The sequence below is a fragment of the Pelecanus crispus genome, chromosome 3 (assembly GCF_030463565.1).
Source record: "Pelecanus crispus isolate bPelCri1 chromosome 3, bPelCri1.pri, whole genome shotgun sequence".
In the NCBI taxonomy this organism is placed as follows: Eukaryota; Metazoa; Chordata; class Aves; order Pelecaniformes; family Pelecanidae; genus Pelecanus; species Pelecanus crispus.
Genome location: NC_134645.1, coordinates 112,541,051 through 112,558,474, shown reverse-complemented (window position 1 = coordinate 112,558,474; position 17,424 = coordinate 112,541,051).

Genomic DNA, 17,424 nt, shown 5'->3' with positions numbered 1-17,424 from the left:
GCAGACTGAATAATAGAAAACAGTGTATGCTGACAATCAGACTTGAAATAATGGACAGGTATTGATACTTAAAGCTTGCTTTTAATACTAGCTCAGACTTGTGTTACAGCATTGAAATCCATAATCTTTGCAGACAGGAATAGAAAGTAGGCCCATTGCTATCACACCATTTCATAAGCCCTAGCACTTCTATTACTTCGCTCTTTTACAAAATATCAATATCCTGTATGTGATATTCTAGTAATTAAGGATATGTTTTACACAAAAATCCCAGCTATTATGGTGATCATACCAGATTAAGTACTTTTGTACTTCATTTGTCCTTTTTTTTCTAAAAAAGAAAATATACTCATGAGTTTTTGATTCAGAATTTGTAATTCAGATTTTGCTCAAGACTTGATTGGGAAAAACTGTGTTTGGGACTGATCCAGAGAAAGGCTGAGTTTTACAGAGAACCCCATAACTCACATTGACATTTGTATTAATGTCAGTGGTAATTTATGGTGTGAGCTCCTCTCAGGATCACATTTAATACGAAATATCAATTCTCATTGCAAGCCCCAAATGCCAATGCCCTTTCACAATACAGTCCACTGGTTTCCCAGGATTTGGCCTATTAAAAACAGACTAAGAAATTATCAAGCTTTATCTGTAAGTGCACGTTTTCTTTTTTTTACTTCCACTAAGTTATTTGATGATATGAGAGAGAAACCATAAAATCGGTACTACCTCACGTAGCAGTACTGCACACAAGGGGTAGCAGACACTGCAGGCTCTTACACATCTTCTCACAACTGGGCAAACGCAGTAAGGAATAAGCAGTCCCTTGAATCTGGCAAGCTAAGTGAACATTTGGAAGGTACCACAAGCTTTTTTCCTCCTGCAGCAGCCGTCAGGCCAGTGCCCCTAACCCCAGGCAGATTACAAACTGACAAGTTACACAGTACTGGCTAGCTTCCATAACTAATTCAGTCAGCGACGGGTTTGGTTGGTTTGCACTCATAATCATGCAGGCTGTTATACAGCACTAGTAATATGAGAGTTAATGAAGCAGCAGTTGCTTTGCTCAAATTATTCCCCATACTTTCCCTTCCGGTGGCTGCCTGACTTAAAAAGAGAGGCCCTGAAGGCACAGAACGTGCTGGATTCCCAAGGCCCACATACCAGGGCAGTCCCTTGTGCAGCTTTCATCCTTCTCTAACTGTTGCTACAACATCCAGTAAAATGCATAGCTACTTCTGAAATATTTTGGCATAGCACTACCTTTACAATGCAGCTTGGATTTCAGGCACAGCTTTTAAGCAGAGGTCGACTTACAGGCATACAGGCATATGTTTTTTTTCCACCAAGTAGGAAACAACTTGATTCCTTTATTAATCAGTTAGTCTTTCCAAAGAAGTTGCTGAGATGTAACTAAATAATTCACTACTGTATCAAGGCGTAAAAGAGTACTGAAGGACTGGAGGCCTCTTTTCTAAAAGAAAACTGCAGCTAGGAGCTGAGGAATTTGGCATAAATTTAATATATATATTGATAACTTGAAGGCAAATTAGGTTTCCTTTGCAAATATTGGCTTACCAAATAGGCATGCAAATACTCTAGGGTAAACACTCAGTACAGCACATGGAAAATATGAGTTATGATTATACTTCCCACTGTGTAATAAAAGGGGTACACGTGTATCTCTGGTGTGTTCATTGGAACAGTGAGCCTTCTGCCTGCAGACGTGCAGCCACTTGAACATTTTTGATGTGTGCTTAGACCACTGGAAAAGCACAGAGGGAAAGGAAGAATGGCAAGTGAGTGCACAAGGAGGAGATAAATGATGCTATGAGCAATACCCATGTACACCAGGAAAAAATGCTTGCAGCGTGAAGGAGGTACAGGTTGGCATAGTTTCCACACCAAAGCAGAGGGTATACCACACAAAGCAATGAGTGAAAAGCAGAGTAGCAAAGCAAGACATCAATCTGTTATGTGCTGTCTCACAAAGATTCATCTGTATGTGTCTTACACCATCATCTGTTTCACCTCTGAATTTGGCCCTCTAAGTCTGTGACCATGGAACAGAGGATGATTCTTAGACTAAAAGACCAGGAGGTGCATTTCTCCCTGTAAACCACACTATAGCACCAGATTTAGTAATTCCCTCCTCAGCCCCAATAACTTGAGAATAAACTTGACTTACGGTATTTTTGACTAACACGAACCTTACCAACCAAAATCTCATTCAGGTCCCTTAAAAAGCCAGGTCATCTAGAGGTAGTAGCCATGTAAGTCTTCTGATTACCTAGCTAGCAAAGACATCCCACACCTACATATATCAACCCCTTTCAACATGTTTATGGTTGCACGCAGGACTCTTACATTAGGCAGGAGCCTAATAATCCCTTATGTGCTGAAGTGCCTTCACATCTCATCACCAAATCTTTTAGGCCAGCTCTTTAATGGTAGCTTTGCGTTACTGTTATTAAACCTTGGCTGAAAAAACCCCAGTATAAAATGCCAGAGCTGGGACTTCACCAAGCATTCAATCCAGTGCGACACAGGATATCCTGGAAGATTCACAAGGAAATAGTCTAAGGTGCGCCTAGTCACGGTCCATAAACACAAAATGGTTATAATGGTACTGTATCAAGCAGAGTCAAAGAGTCTAGTGAGAATCATTCTTTCTTTACTGTTTTCAAAATGGATCTGAAGTAGAAAGTAACAGGAATATATGCTAGACACTATTAAGATAAAAAATTACAGAAAGAAAACAGAAGAAGTGAATCTAAAAGAAGGACAAAGTAACATGAAGAACAATTATTATTCCAAGTATTACCTGGAATAAAACGAAAGACTCACATTCATGGTGAATGAAAATAACTTTAAACAAAGGAGTTGTATTGTAGGTAAGAAAGCACTAAAGTAGTAAGAAAGTCAGCATGACTTGGGAACATACCTACAGCCATAGCCTATCAAAGGTTTGTAGGCAATGGGTCCTTTTGTGCATAGTAAGATTATGCCAACCTCATATGCTGTTTTCTTACTGCATAAGTACATGTAATGAGTCTAGTGTGGCTACACACAGGATAAAATATTTTTCAGTATTCGGATCAGATCTAAAACATGCCAGTGATCAAATTTGGTGAAACAAATTGCAAAGGAGGCCAGAGGAGAGAGAAGCACAAGGGAGATGAGGGCATACTGGAGAGAGTCTGGAGAAGGGCCACAAAGATGATTAAGGGACTGGAGCATCTCTCCTATGAGGAGAGGCTGAAAGAGCTGGGACTGTTCAGACTAGAAGACAGAAGGCTCGGAAGGCATCTTACTAATGTGTGTATATATATCTGTATATATATATAAGATATGTGTGTGTGTGTGTGTGTATACACACATGAAGGGAGGGTGCAAAGAGGATGGAGCCATGCTCTTTCCAGTGGTGCCCAGTGACAGGACCAGAGGCAATGGGGACAAACTGAAACACAGGAGGTGCCTTCTGAACACCAGGAAACACTTTGTTACTGGGAGTGTGACGAAGCACTGGCACAGGTTGCCCAGGGACACCGTGGAGTCTCCATCCTTGGAGATATTCAGAAGCCATCTGGACACAGTCCTGGACAACCAGCTCCGGGTGGCCCAGGGGAGGCTGGACAAGCTGGCCAGAGGTCCCTTCCAATCTCAACCATTCTGTGGTTCTGTGGTTCTGTGGTTCTGTGGCTCTGTGATTTACTTGTATGTTAAATAGTGATATAACAAAAGGCAGGATCTTATAAATATAATGGGGGAAGTATTTGGAGACAAAACAGGTTTATAAAAAGATGCATATATAAATGAGCTTACAAAAGTCAGGGTATAAAATTCCTTAACATATATTAATTTAAAAAATATATAATAGAGTGAGCTTTATGCAATGCACAATCTGAAAATGAGCAGATGACTGTCACATATATGCACTGGCCTTTCTGAATTTTAAAGGAATATACTAGTGACAAAAGGCCAGTATTATCTGAAGAAAACTAGAAAAAAAAAAACAATTTTAAGTATGGAAAAAAAGTATGTACACAGACAACTGTTGTCACTTAAATATCATATAGCAGAAAAACTAGCAAAAGTAAAGTGATATTTCTAAAATGGCAGGAAGAGAAATCTACCACATGAAAATAAGGATAGAGTGAAGGGTAGTGAGGCCTATCCCTTCCACAGCCATAAATGAACTGAAGGGGTAAATGCTTTTTTATATATTTTAATAACTTACCAGGAGATTTAGAATCCTTTGTTTTGAAGCATTTGTTTCTTTCTATGATTTATGTTGGCCGCAATGTTTCTGTGAGGTTTTGACACTTGTTTATAACTTTATGTCTGATTTTAAAGCTTTGGGGCTTTTGTCTCCAAATATTTATTTTAAAGTATTTATGAACTGATTAGTAATGCACTCTGTCGAACATTCTGGGAACATGTAATTAATATAAAAGCTTGACTTTAATGTAAAAGGTTGATACTTCAGAGACACACTTCCACTGCCTTCTGTTGTACTCAGCTAGCTGAGATCCATTCCCTCTGCCTCCACATTTAAAATGTGTTCTTAAATTTGGTAATCTTGTCTGTGGTTCCTTATGCCATCCCTGATGACTTAGTGATATTTCTAGGCTCCATTCTGCCAATTCATGAACAGTATTTTCCAGTGATCATTTGTTGGACTGGGCTGACCAGTGCAAACGATGTCAGATTATTATTGACAGTGCATCTGCTGTACATGGTGGCTACTAACACCCTAACAGAAACCTGCACAAATCATCTGCAAAATTATTTAACCTTGGCTCCCCTAGTCCTTCCATTCCTACAGGTACGTGCGCTGAACCCTAGCCCCTCCTGCCTCCTCAGTTCAGGACGCACAGGTTACCCGGCTGATGGAGCTGGACCTCAGCCCTCTCTTGGTAAAGCTCCTCTGCCTTTGCCCTCTACCCTCGCTGTCTTGTTCTGCACCACACTGACCAGTGTGACTTTGCAGGCAGCTGCACATGCCACAATCCTATGATGCCAATGTGAAATATATACTGTGAACTACGGAGCGGCCTCTGTTAGGGTTGGTGTGTTTGTTTTGCCAGGTGATGCACATTTGCGGCACTAATCAAACATTGGGAGGCCGTAACCTTAACCTTCTGGGAAATCATGCAAGAAGGAGTGCTTTTTCTCATCTTGAACTTTGTGTTGTAATAATGTTTTTCTCATTTACCACAGAAACTTTAGAACCAACTGGGAGAAGATTTTAAGATGTTTGTCTTCTCAGAGTAAATTTCTTCAGTGAGTTTATAACCAGCGCTGCACTGGACTATTAGAAGCAATATAAGCTTACCTTTGACTGGCACCTGAAATTTGATGCAATTTTTTTTTTTTTAATCAGGATCTTTTACACTTACAGATTTGCTATAAACAGCATCTTATTTCTCTTTTTCTAGATTGAAAAGACTTAAATTAAACAAACATTTGTAAAAAGAATATCAAATTTTACTTTGTATTGTAGCAAATAAAACATAAACAATGTCCATCCGTTCTGAGATGCTTTACAGTTCAAGCCAAAAAAAAAAAAAAAAAAAAAAAAAAAAAATTCCTGTTTCAGATTTAAATTGTGGTGGTGCTGTCCAGCCAGAGATCTAAACCTTCTTCTCAGTTTTAAATTAAAAAAAAAAAGCAGCAATGTAACTGTTTCTGAACGTAGTAAGTTAGCATATTTAGTCTTTTCCCCATTAGCTGATTGATGAAAGGCTTTGCTTGAGAGGAGACAGACATACCTCGACTTTTTGCAAGGTCTGTATTTCTGCCCAACATTATCTCTATGGAGAAACAGTGGCACCTAGCTGTCAGACAGGCTAACCACTCAAAGTACTTCTGGCCAAGACGTGCTACACATCCTCCAGGGATCACCCAACATCACATGCTGACATAATTTAACGGCTCAAGGTTAGTACAAAACAAAAAATAAGATGCTAAAATCTTTGCCTGACAAATATCAGTTTTCAGAAACACCTCATTTTGATTCTCCATTCTGACCTTTGAGAAATCTTCACTTTAGTCTTAAAACTTTGGATGCGAATTTGGTCTCTAGTTTGGGAAATCACATTAAGTGTAGGAAGAACCCTGGAAATTTAAGCCCGTATCTATCAGAGGGCACAGGAAATTAATTCTTTGTGCACAAACAATAAAGCTGGCAATAGCACTGTTTACCCAGTCATTATTAAATCTTTGTTTTCATAGGGCTTGATTACTACTAAGGCACACCACTCCCCGTGTTTAATGGGATAAAGGTAAGTATTCTGTACCCCATTCCAGGTTTTCTTAGAAAAACTACTACATTTCCCCCTGCTCAGTTCTGTTGTCCCACTTCTCTGTTCGGTGAGGTCTCAGAATTTGCTCATGGAAGCTGAATTCCTCTTTGACTAATTGCATTTCTTGACAGAACCGAGCTTGCCACGCTGTCAGACTGAGGTAGGTGGGATGAGGGATGTTTCAAAACGTTTAGGAATGATACATAAATTGTCTCATGAAAAAACAACATATTGATGCATAGCATTACGATATATAAATTGTCATGAAATTACAACAGTGCAAGCACTCTTACCTAAGAACAGTCTTGAAAATTTCAAATCTACCCCAGATTGGAAACTAAACAGATTTGATCCCACTCTAGTTTTAGCTTCTGATGGATTCCGAATGCTAATATGGAAAATCACACAGCAAATGCCTGGATTCCTATAAAACACAGCTTTTTGTAACATATAAAAAGTCTTTTATAATGGTTTTCATGCTTAGCAATCACACAGCAGAATTCACTGAAGGAGCTTCTTACGATCCCTCATAAACAGAGAAGGAAATTTAATATTTTAATGTAGTTATATGAATTGATTGTCCTCCATCACCTGGAAAAATGCTCTCAGTTCTGCTCATCTAATTTCATTAGATACAGCAGAATGTTATTGGAGCTACACTGACAACAGAGCTCTTTATAGAAGTTGGGATATTCAGAGAAATCAGCCTTATAAACCAGTAAATTATTTCATAGATCCATGTTAAAACTAAAGGTTAAATACCACCACATCAGGTAGCAGCATTCTAAAACCTGCTCAGCACATCTGGAACTCATACGAGGTAGAAACTACAAATATAAATATTTAGAGAAGAGCTGATACAGGTCAGGGAATGTAGGGCAATACTAAATAATGACCACTTCCAACAGGCAGATCTGGGGCTCATTTGTCATCATACAACATTAAAGGCAAATCAGTGAAATCAAAATGCAAGAAATGGTTAAAGGGATTGTTTCACCTGAAGTAATAGTACTCTGAGGGCTACAGCCCAGAATACCATGCATACGTACTTTACACAAACTGGGGGGAAGCCATTTTGCTTCAAAGCATCCACCAATCACTAGCTAACAGGATTTAGGAAGAAATTTCCCCATGAGCAACTATTTGGGGAATTCTAGCACTTTCAGCTGAACTCTCTGATACCAGACACTGCTGAAACAGGACACCACGTCTCAGGTTTAACACAGTATAGCAGTTCCTATGTTCCTAAAATTCCTGGTTAGTCAGTGCAAATTAGATCTAACTGAATGCTCCTGCTGGGTTTACAAAAATAAGGGTAAAGATTAAAGTCTAAATTAGGTGGGACATTATTACTAGTACTTTTACTGCAGTATATGTTATGATGACTGTATTTAAAGATGAGCTATGTGTAAGCTCAAAGCAAAATTCTGCAAGCCAGTGGAGCTTCTGCTGTCTTGGAAGAACATGCACAGCTCCAATGGTCTGTGTAGGCACTATTACAGAATTCTGTGAAATTGTTTATTGGTGCAGCCCTAACTAAAAAAAATCATACCAATGACTCTATAATATTCCATGTAGTGTTCAAAATGAAATTCAGTAACTATTTGTATCAGCTATACATTTATCTACGTATACAGAATTTAAAAGTTCCCTCTACAAACTAGACCATCACTTCAAGCCACTAGGAATGAGACTTATGAATGAATAAATTATATGTTTATGCCAAGAAGACTGAAACATAAGTCATATCAATACCTGTATCTACTATCTGCTTGATAATGGTAATGCTTGAAATACAAACCCAAAAAAATTAATTACATGGAGTACAAAACTCTTTCCATTTTTTGTCAAGCTTAAAGAATCTCAAATGTGAATGAAATCTTAGGGTATACAGACTGTATCTATAGTATATATAGAACTAGACTGGCTGTGTTACAATTCCCACCAGAATTCAGGGAAATAATCTTCCAGACTAGTACTACATCCATACATTTTCTTAGGTTTTTTTTTTAGTTATCCAGCTGGCAAGCAAGTAATGCAAGGAATATATTTTGCATTCCCTCCTTGTAGAAAGGCTGGCTCATATAATACTACCAGTTAACATGAATATAAACACAGCATGGGCAGGCAATTCTACCAGTGTTACTTAATACTTATTATTTGAATATTACAATTAATGATTCTTACATATTATTTGTACTGTGATATACCTACAAGTCTTACTATTGGTCATTATATGAGATGCTTTGCAATTGAGGAATTACAAGGCAACTTCTGCTCCAAAGCATTTACTGTTGAAGACTGAAATGAAAAAAAAACATTAAGGTTAACTTCATTATGTATCCCCAAAGCATCTTTAGAACGTATACAAACAGAAGAAACAAAAACAAGAGAATGTGTTTTGTAACTATCAAAGCAATAAATATTTGTATAGATTTAATAAATGTGAAAGAGGGGCTTGCAACATAGTTTTGAAATAGCTGTGACATATTGTTTCTTCTCTGTTTATATCAGTTCAGTTTCCTGAACCCTAAAGTGGGGAAACTGTGACTCCTACTTTCCTTATCAAAAGTGGGAAACCCATCTTTGACTGATATTATTCTTTTTGAAGCGTTTTAATAAGTTTGTACAAATACTAGTGTGGACAAAAACTAAGCATTCATTGTTTTCTTCTTTTTTTTAAATGCAACTTTTATGTGAATACTTCCACTTAAATACAAGTGAAGGTACAAGATTTTCCACAAAAAGCCGATGGGAGAGAGATAGAGAGAACAAATACATAAATAGATCATTCTCAGATGTGTTAGGGTCTACTTATAGTTATACAAGCCTGGAAGTTAAAGCTAATGAAAACATAAATACTCTAATTAAAAATCAATAACATACATACTGAAATAATTTCTCCAAGCAATTAGCATAAACATGGCAAAAGTTTGTTATAGATACATACGAACAGCTCCATTACAAGCATCATGTGGTTTTCCAATACAGACTATCTTGCATGTCCTCATAACAAGGAGAGCGGACTGCTGCCATGTTTCCATTTTCTCCTTGTGCTCTTTTATCAACTGTTGCAGGCATTTTTTTTCATGTTCCCTGGACAACATTCTTTTTTTCCTAGTTAGAGAACCAAATTTAAACCTCCAAAACATTAAGTCACTGGAAGGAAAAGAAAATGGTATGAAAATGTCTTCTAAAATCCTTTTAAATTTCAATTCCAAGCTTAGATGTAGCTTTTCCATATTTAATCAAAAGCATTCAGGTGTCTGCTCTCAAAGAATTTAGTGGAGAACTGCATGCCTACTATCAGCAAGTTGCAGTCCTTCAAAGTGCTTTGTGCATTGACCTTAACAAATCAGAGTGCTGAGGAATTGAGGATTCTGATTGAAGCAGGTTCTGACTTCTTGAAGCATGGTCTGAATTCTCAAAGTATGTAAAATCAGCTTTTTCTAACTGTGAGGTAGTGAACACCATTACTCCCCATTATTTCTGAAATGAATTTTTTTTCCTCTTTTGAAATATAATTTAATATAATCAGCTGAAAAGGTATTACCAAAGGAGGCATAGCAGAGTAACATTTGTAAATAAACGGCATTATCTTGCCATAACTTGGTGAATGTGAGTAAAAAATCAATAGACTATTATAGTGTAGAAAATACAGAGGTGTATTAGGTTTGCGTGGCAAGGTTTTGGTAGTGGGGGGGCTACAGGGGTGGTTTCTGTGAGAAGGTGCTAGAAGCTTCCCCTGTGTCTGATAGAGCCAATGCCAGCTGGCTCCAAGACAGACCCACCACTGGCCAGGGCTGAGCCCATCAGCAACGGTGGCAGCGCCTCTGGGATAACATATTTATTAAGGGGGGGTAAAAACTGTGCAACTGCAGCCAGAGAGAGGAGTGAGAACATGTGAGAGGAACAACCCTACAGACACCAAGGTTAGTGAAGAAGGAGAGGGAGGAGGTGCTCCAGGCACCAGAGCAGAGATTCCCCTGCAGCCCCTGGTGCAGACCATGGTGAGGCAGCTGTGCCCCTGCAGCCCATGGGGGTCCACGGGGGAGCAGATATCCACCTGCAGCCTGGGGAGGACCCCACACCAGAGCAGGTGGATGTGCCCAAAGGAGGCTGTGAACCTGTGGGAAGCCCACGCTGGAGCAGGCTCCTGGCAGGACCTGTGGACCTGTGGAGAGAGAGGAGCCCAGGCTGGAGCAGGTTTGCTGGCAGGACTTGTGACCCTGTGTGGGACCCACGCTGGAGCAGTCTGCTCCTGAAGGACTGCACCCCATGGAAGGGACCCACGCTGGAGCAGTTCGTGAAGAACTGCAGCCTGTGGGAAGCAGTCACTTTGGAGAAGTTCATGGAGGACTGTCTTGTGGGAGGGACGCCACTCTGGAGCAGGGGAAGAGTGTGAGGAGTCCTCCCCTGAAGAGGAAGGAGCAGCAGAGACAACGTGTGATGAACTGACCGCAGCCGCCATTCCCCATCCTCCTGTGCCACTCAGGGGGAGGAGGTAGAGAAAATGAGGAGTGAAGTTAAGCCCGGGAAGAAGGAAGGGGTGGGGGAAAGGTATTTTAAGATTTTGTTTTTATTTTCTTATTACCCTACTCTGATTTGATTGATAATAAATTAAACTAATTTTCCCAAGTTGAGTCTGTTTTGCCCATGACAGTAATTGCTGAGTTATCTCTTCCTGTCCTTATCTCAACCCATGAGCCTTTAGTTATATTTTCTCTCCCCTGTCCAGCTGAGAAGGGGAGTGACAGAGTGGCTTTGGTGGGCACCACAAGAGGAAATATGAAATAGGTATGGCATGGAGACATGTTGGAATAATTTATTTTGAAACAAAAGAAGGAAACAGTATTAAGAAGATTATGCACTTTGTGACATGGTTTAGTGGGCGTGGAGGTTTTGGGTTGATGATTGGAATGATGAACTTAGAGGTCCTTTCCAATCTTAATGATTCCTAGTTTTTACTTTCATTATAAATGATCCAGCCACCAAGACAGGAGGCGTGGGGTTGCTACTCTATGCTTAATTGGTTTAGTGGTGGACTTGGTAATGTTAGGTTAATGGTTGGACTTGATGATCTTAAAGGTCTTTTCCAACCTAAACGATTCTATGATTCTATGATCACAAATAATGTCAGTTACAACATCATTCAGCTTTTTATTTTGTATGGCTCTTTTATTACAAAGTGAAATATGCAAGCCTTGGCAGAAAAATACACCCCAGTTGAAATGTTTGTAGATGTAATTCCATTTATCTAAAAGCATGCCTGTATACTGTAAGGACTACTGCTGCTATTGGTAGTGTAGTCTAATGGTTGGTATTGACGATCTTAAAGATCTTTTCAAACCTAAATGATTCTAAGATTCTGTGATTCTATGACTCAATTCAGGTGCCAGAAATAGGCATCTAGTGCCATCTGAAATGGCTCATGATTTTTAAGATATCTGCATGGACCTAACAGATATGACACATGCCTTTCTGGGGCAGCAGCTGGAGGCCAGATAGGATAACACTTTAGAAGCTTAGAGCCAAGCCAGGTCAATTGATTCAAGGCTTAAGTCACATATCAAATATTTGAGAATAATTACCAACAGAAGTTTCTCAATCAGGCAGCAAGGAAGCAATTCTATGTGCATAAATGAATAACAAGACATTATAAAGAGTGTTGTAATTAAAGATGCTACCGCATCAAGTTTGAAAGTCTGATTAGGAGTCTAAAATTATTTCCTGATAAATGTGTGAGTTCCATTCCATCACCAATTAGTCTAACTTTTTCTGTTAAACCACCTCTGTTGATTTGTAAACCTGTAGCTCAAGAATCTCATTAGCAAATTTCCAGCTTTAAGCAGTAAGAAGCAGCACCTCTTCACTATTGTGTTCAAGGGCTTGAGGATAATGCTCCATAAGAAAACAGGTGCAAGTCAATGTGTATTAAAGTCTGTCAAAAACTCTGTCGCAGGCACCTGAATGAGACTAAAGTGCTTGGATGGTAATAGACAGTTTTACATAAGGTAAATGGAAGTCACAGATCACAGAAGCAATTGCGCATCCCTGAAGACTTCTATATCAAGTTCTAGAGAGAGAACTATTTTTAATTACATATTTCCTCTGCAATCCAGTACCACATCTAATGGAATTTCATGGAATGGAATAAAATACGTTGCAGATAAAATGTAAACTCTATGTAAAACTCTATGTTCTGAGTGATGGAGAAAGTCATTAATGACTTCCATCACAAGGTAAACTTCCTTGTACAGCATGAAGTCAGAAATTAATTCAAGCAAAGACAATGCAGGTAATTATAAGCCCATTAAATTTCCCCACAGATACTTAAGGAGTTTCATCCATGAATTCAAATGTACTGTTTCCAAGCAGCTGCAATTGAATATTTGGTCCTTCCAAGTTTGGGGATATTGTCTTCTTTTTTCACATTAGCTCTACAGAAGAGAGCCCTTCTACATGGGCCAATGAGCTGCATAGCAAATCCCTATTTTGTTGAAGGGATTAAGGTACCACATACCTTCGTTTCTAAAGATAAAGGGAAGCACAGGCAGTAGGTTTAAGATGAAACCTCAGAGTAGCTTCAAAGGGTCCCACTCTTCTGCTGTAGGACAGTTCTGGAATTGACATGGAAGCCAGGGTTGCCAAGTGACCGAGTCTCTGTTTGCTTTTTTCCTCCCAGAGATGGAGTTTTCGTTTACCAAAAGTTCTAGCAGCAGCACAGCTCTCTTGGGAGACATGTACTATGGCTGCTGCATGCACTCCACTGTATCAGGAATGATCTGGTGTCTTCTGTTATTCTAGAGCTCAAACAAGATTATCATAATGCTCTTTTTTGGACTTAAATTTTTCAATTTGCTTCAGAGGCAACAATTATTTTTACTTATTCTGACCATTTTGTGTCCTGTTCTACTATATATAAAACAGGAGATACACAGAAGAAATATGATTTATTCCAGCCTCATTTCAGAAAATTGTCTAATGTTAAAAATCTTAATCACATCAAAACACCACTCTTACATAAGAGACAGAGAAAGTGCAGCAGACCACACAGTGTGGAAAGTCACGTCACTGGAAAGTAAGCTATAGAAAGATATTTCAATTAAAGAGTTTGATAAATACCAGGAATGAGCATATCTAATTACACACTTGCAGAGAAAAAACAGACATGGTAAAGTATACAAAGACACACATGACAGTAGAGAGTATTTGCCTAAACCAAAACCTTATAGCTAGGTATAAGAAAAGTTACAGCAAACATTTAAATGTCATTTTTTTTTGATATTGACAAATATTAGAAATTCTGGCAGTTCAGATTATTTTATGTCCTAGTTTCGGCTGGGATAGAGTTAATTTTCTTCCTAGTAGCAGGCATAGTGCTGTGGTTTGGATTTAGTAGGAGAAGAATGCTGATAACACACTGATGGTTTAGTTGTTGCTCAGTACTGCTTATGCTAGTCAAGGACTTTTTCAGCTTCCCATGCTCTGCCAGGTACACAAGAAACTGGGAGGGGGCACAGCCAGAATAGTTGATCCAAACTGACCAAAGGGCTATTCCATACCATATGACGTCATGCTCAGTATATAAACTGGGGGGGTTGGCCGGGGAGCAGCGATTGCTGCTCGGGAACTGGCTGGGTATTGGTCGGTGGGTGGTGAGCAATTGCATTGTGCATCACTTGCTTTGTATATTATTATTATTATTATTATTATATTGTTATTATTATCATTACTATTTTACTTTATTTCAATTATTAAACTGTTCTTATCTCAACCCAGGAATTTTTCTCACTCTTACTCCTCCGATTCTCTCCCCCATCCCATCGGGGTAGGGGGAGTGAGCGAGCGGCTGCATGGTGCTTAGTTGCTGGCTGGGGCTAAACCACAACAGTTAGCAAATTATCTTTACTGTATATTACCAAGATTTTGTAAGTTTGCTACACTACTTGAACAGTATGATCTTCTTATATATCTGCTAGCTGGTATCCAACCAGGCCCAAAGCAATTTTACAGAAAGGTAATCCAACCAAGGAAGGACATAAAAGTAAAACATAGCCCAGGAATGTCTGGGGGAAAAAAGTTAAACTGCAGAATGAGTCCAAGATAAATCCAATCCAATTAAGACTAAAACATAATTTAACATTAATGTTACATTCGTGCTTTGAAGTGACCCATATTCAATAAACCCTAAGTGCCTCTTGAAGAATATGAAATCTTTCCACGAACTATGAAGCAAGCTTGTGCCTATAATGTCTTGTGAGCTGGAGTTTACACACCAGCCCACTCAGTTACCTGTGCTGCCTACACGTTGTGCCCACACACTAGCTGGAGTCAGCACCCAAAGACTTTACCAGAAGAGGCAATTTGATTGTACAGAACAGGAAGGAGATGTTGGCTTGAATTAATCCTCAAAGTCAGGTGAGCTGGTAGCCTCACCCATATATGCATGCCTTCATGCACAGCCTGTGTGAACTAGCCCACACCGTTCACCTTTGGAGTTCCACCACAAGAATGGGCTGTGTGCGCTTGTGGGCACTCCAGGCAAGAAAGATCCATCTCAGCCATTAGCACAGCATGTAGAGTACCAGAAAAGTCAAAAACTGTCGCTGCTATAAAGTGTGGTTGAAAAGCAAGCAAGCCACAACTGAGCGGAGGCCAGCTTTGTAGATATAAGTGCAGCTAACCAGGTAGCACAGACACCCAGTGGTTATATATATGCTGACAAACTAAATAGTGCCAGGACACAGGCTCAAGCACTGACCTGTAATGGTCCATCCGATCTAATCTTAAGAAGGTCCCTGGCATGATGGTCCACTACAGCCCGCTGTACTGGGTCTGGCTGGGATGCAGTTAACTTTCCTCATAGCAACCCATGCAGTGCTGTGCTTTGTATTTGTAGCTACAATGGTGTGCATACCACACCAATGTTTCGGCTACTGCTGAGCAGTGCTCACACAGCATCAAGTTGTTCTCTCCAACACCCCCGCAAAGGCCAGTGGGCTGGGGGTGGACAAGAGGTTGGGAGGGGACATAGCTGGGACAGCTGACTCAAACTGACCATACCACATGACATCATGCTCAGCAATAAAAGCTAAGGGGGGTGGGGGGAGGGTGTTTTTGTTATTAAGACATTTGTCTTCCAAAGCAAGCACTATGTGTACCGGAGCCCTGTTTCCTAGGAAGTGGCTGGACATCACCTGCTGATGGGAAGTAGAGAATAAATCTTTTTTCTTTTTTTCTTGCTTTGCTTCTTCACGTAACCTTTGCATTTTTTCATTTAACTGCCTTTATCTCAACCCACAAGTTTTTCATTTGATTTTCTCCCCCTGTCCTGCCGAGGAGGGAAAGTGAGAGAGTGGGCACGTGGCAGTCAGCCAAGGTCAACCCACCACACCAGCACAGCCTCAGGACACAGTTCAGGGAATAGCACAGTGCCCCAATTCACACAGAACATTGACAGGTTGATTCTTACCTCTGTTTCAGATAGTAATGCCTACAGAAACACCACTCTTCAGAGGCAAACTTTTGTCTCCAGACAAAATTAGCCATTCTGTCTCACGCTGATGCAGGCTTAACACATACTTACTATTCCAGTTACATTCTGCAGGCATTGGAAAGGAGGCACAAGACATGAGTTTGCCTGGGGTGGACTTCACCATAACTAAATTTTGTTATCTAGAGTTTTGGAGCTACTTGTGATGGTAATGCCAGTTACCATCAATGGAGAGAAACAGACACTTTAGGACACAATATATCTGATTGATCATAGACATAGGGTTAGAAGAATCACATCCTAAGTTTCCTTTCCTTCTATAAGGGGAATGAGTATTATGGGAATATAGACAACTAGCTCTCCTGTAGGCAACTGAGTTACAGATTACACCATTTACTCAAATGAATCCTACCTCTGCTACCAAAGACAGGTTTTAAACTGTTACAGTGAAAACACTGCTGTTGATACATTCGTGGTTGCAGCTCTAAAGAAGCCAAATGTTGATTTACAAGGATGAATAAAACAAACTGCAACACCTCTGAAGCAGCTGCTGCTTTCCCTTTGGCTAAAGGATATATTATTTTCTGTTGTGTTTTAAGGACCCTAACTGTATCTATGTATGATACACTGAAGTAAAACCCTTTGGAGTTATTACATTCTATCAGGTAGCTAATATGTCTTTAAAAAATACTCTAAATGTATTTACAGGATAGAGAGTAACAATCTGTCAAGCAATTCACGTTTCTGAAGTCTTTAATATGGTACATACATTTGGTAGGATTTCTTTTTCCCCAAGGAAAAAGCAGTGGCACTCCTCATTACATCACGGTAGAAAAATTGCCTCTCCGGCTTCTTGGCTGCATTAAACAAATGAAACTACTGTACATTATGTAAACACTTGTAAAAATGTCACTGGAAATTACACAAGTTTTGGCAACCTCTTGAGGAAGATTTCTGCAGGTATTTCTCAACATAAAGTACTAGCACGGGCTGAAGAATCACAACGGTCACAACTTGCAAAGTCTGATTTCTTCCTGCACTGGAATGAGCTGAATAAAATGAAATAGTGGAGGAAAAAAAATCACTTAGGGGGCAAGAATCTGCTCAGCTCTCTCTCCCTACAACAGTGTTCCACCTCCTACAAGAGCCAACCACAGTACACCAAAATCCTCCTTTGCCGGAATGTGACACAAAGTGAAAGGCTTTGACATACCAGCAAATTGCATCAACAAGGAGTATCTGAGTTGGCCAAATACAGCATATCTCTTGAAAATAACAGAGCATTCAATACAGGCCCATAAGTCAGAAATTCTTATACCTTCAGTTCATAACCTGGCATTCAGGTTATATATCCACGTTCTTTTCTCAAGCAACAAAGCCATTTACAATATCCTCACCATCCTCATGAATTACTGTCCACTTCTGCTAGTTTAATTGGACAGCAGACAAAACTAACAACTTTTAATTTTTTCCAGAGTTTTGTATGTTGGAGGTGGGGGAGGAGAAGGAAAGCTATTGTGTGGTTGTGTTTTCACAGGCACAGGTTGTTATAATGAACCAGTGTGCAGTGCAGGCACTAGCAGAGGGTAGAAAATCCTTGTGCTAGCTTTTCCAGAGGAG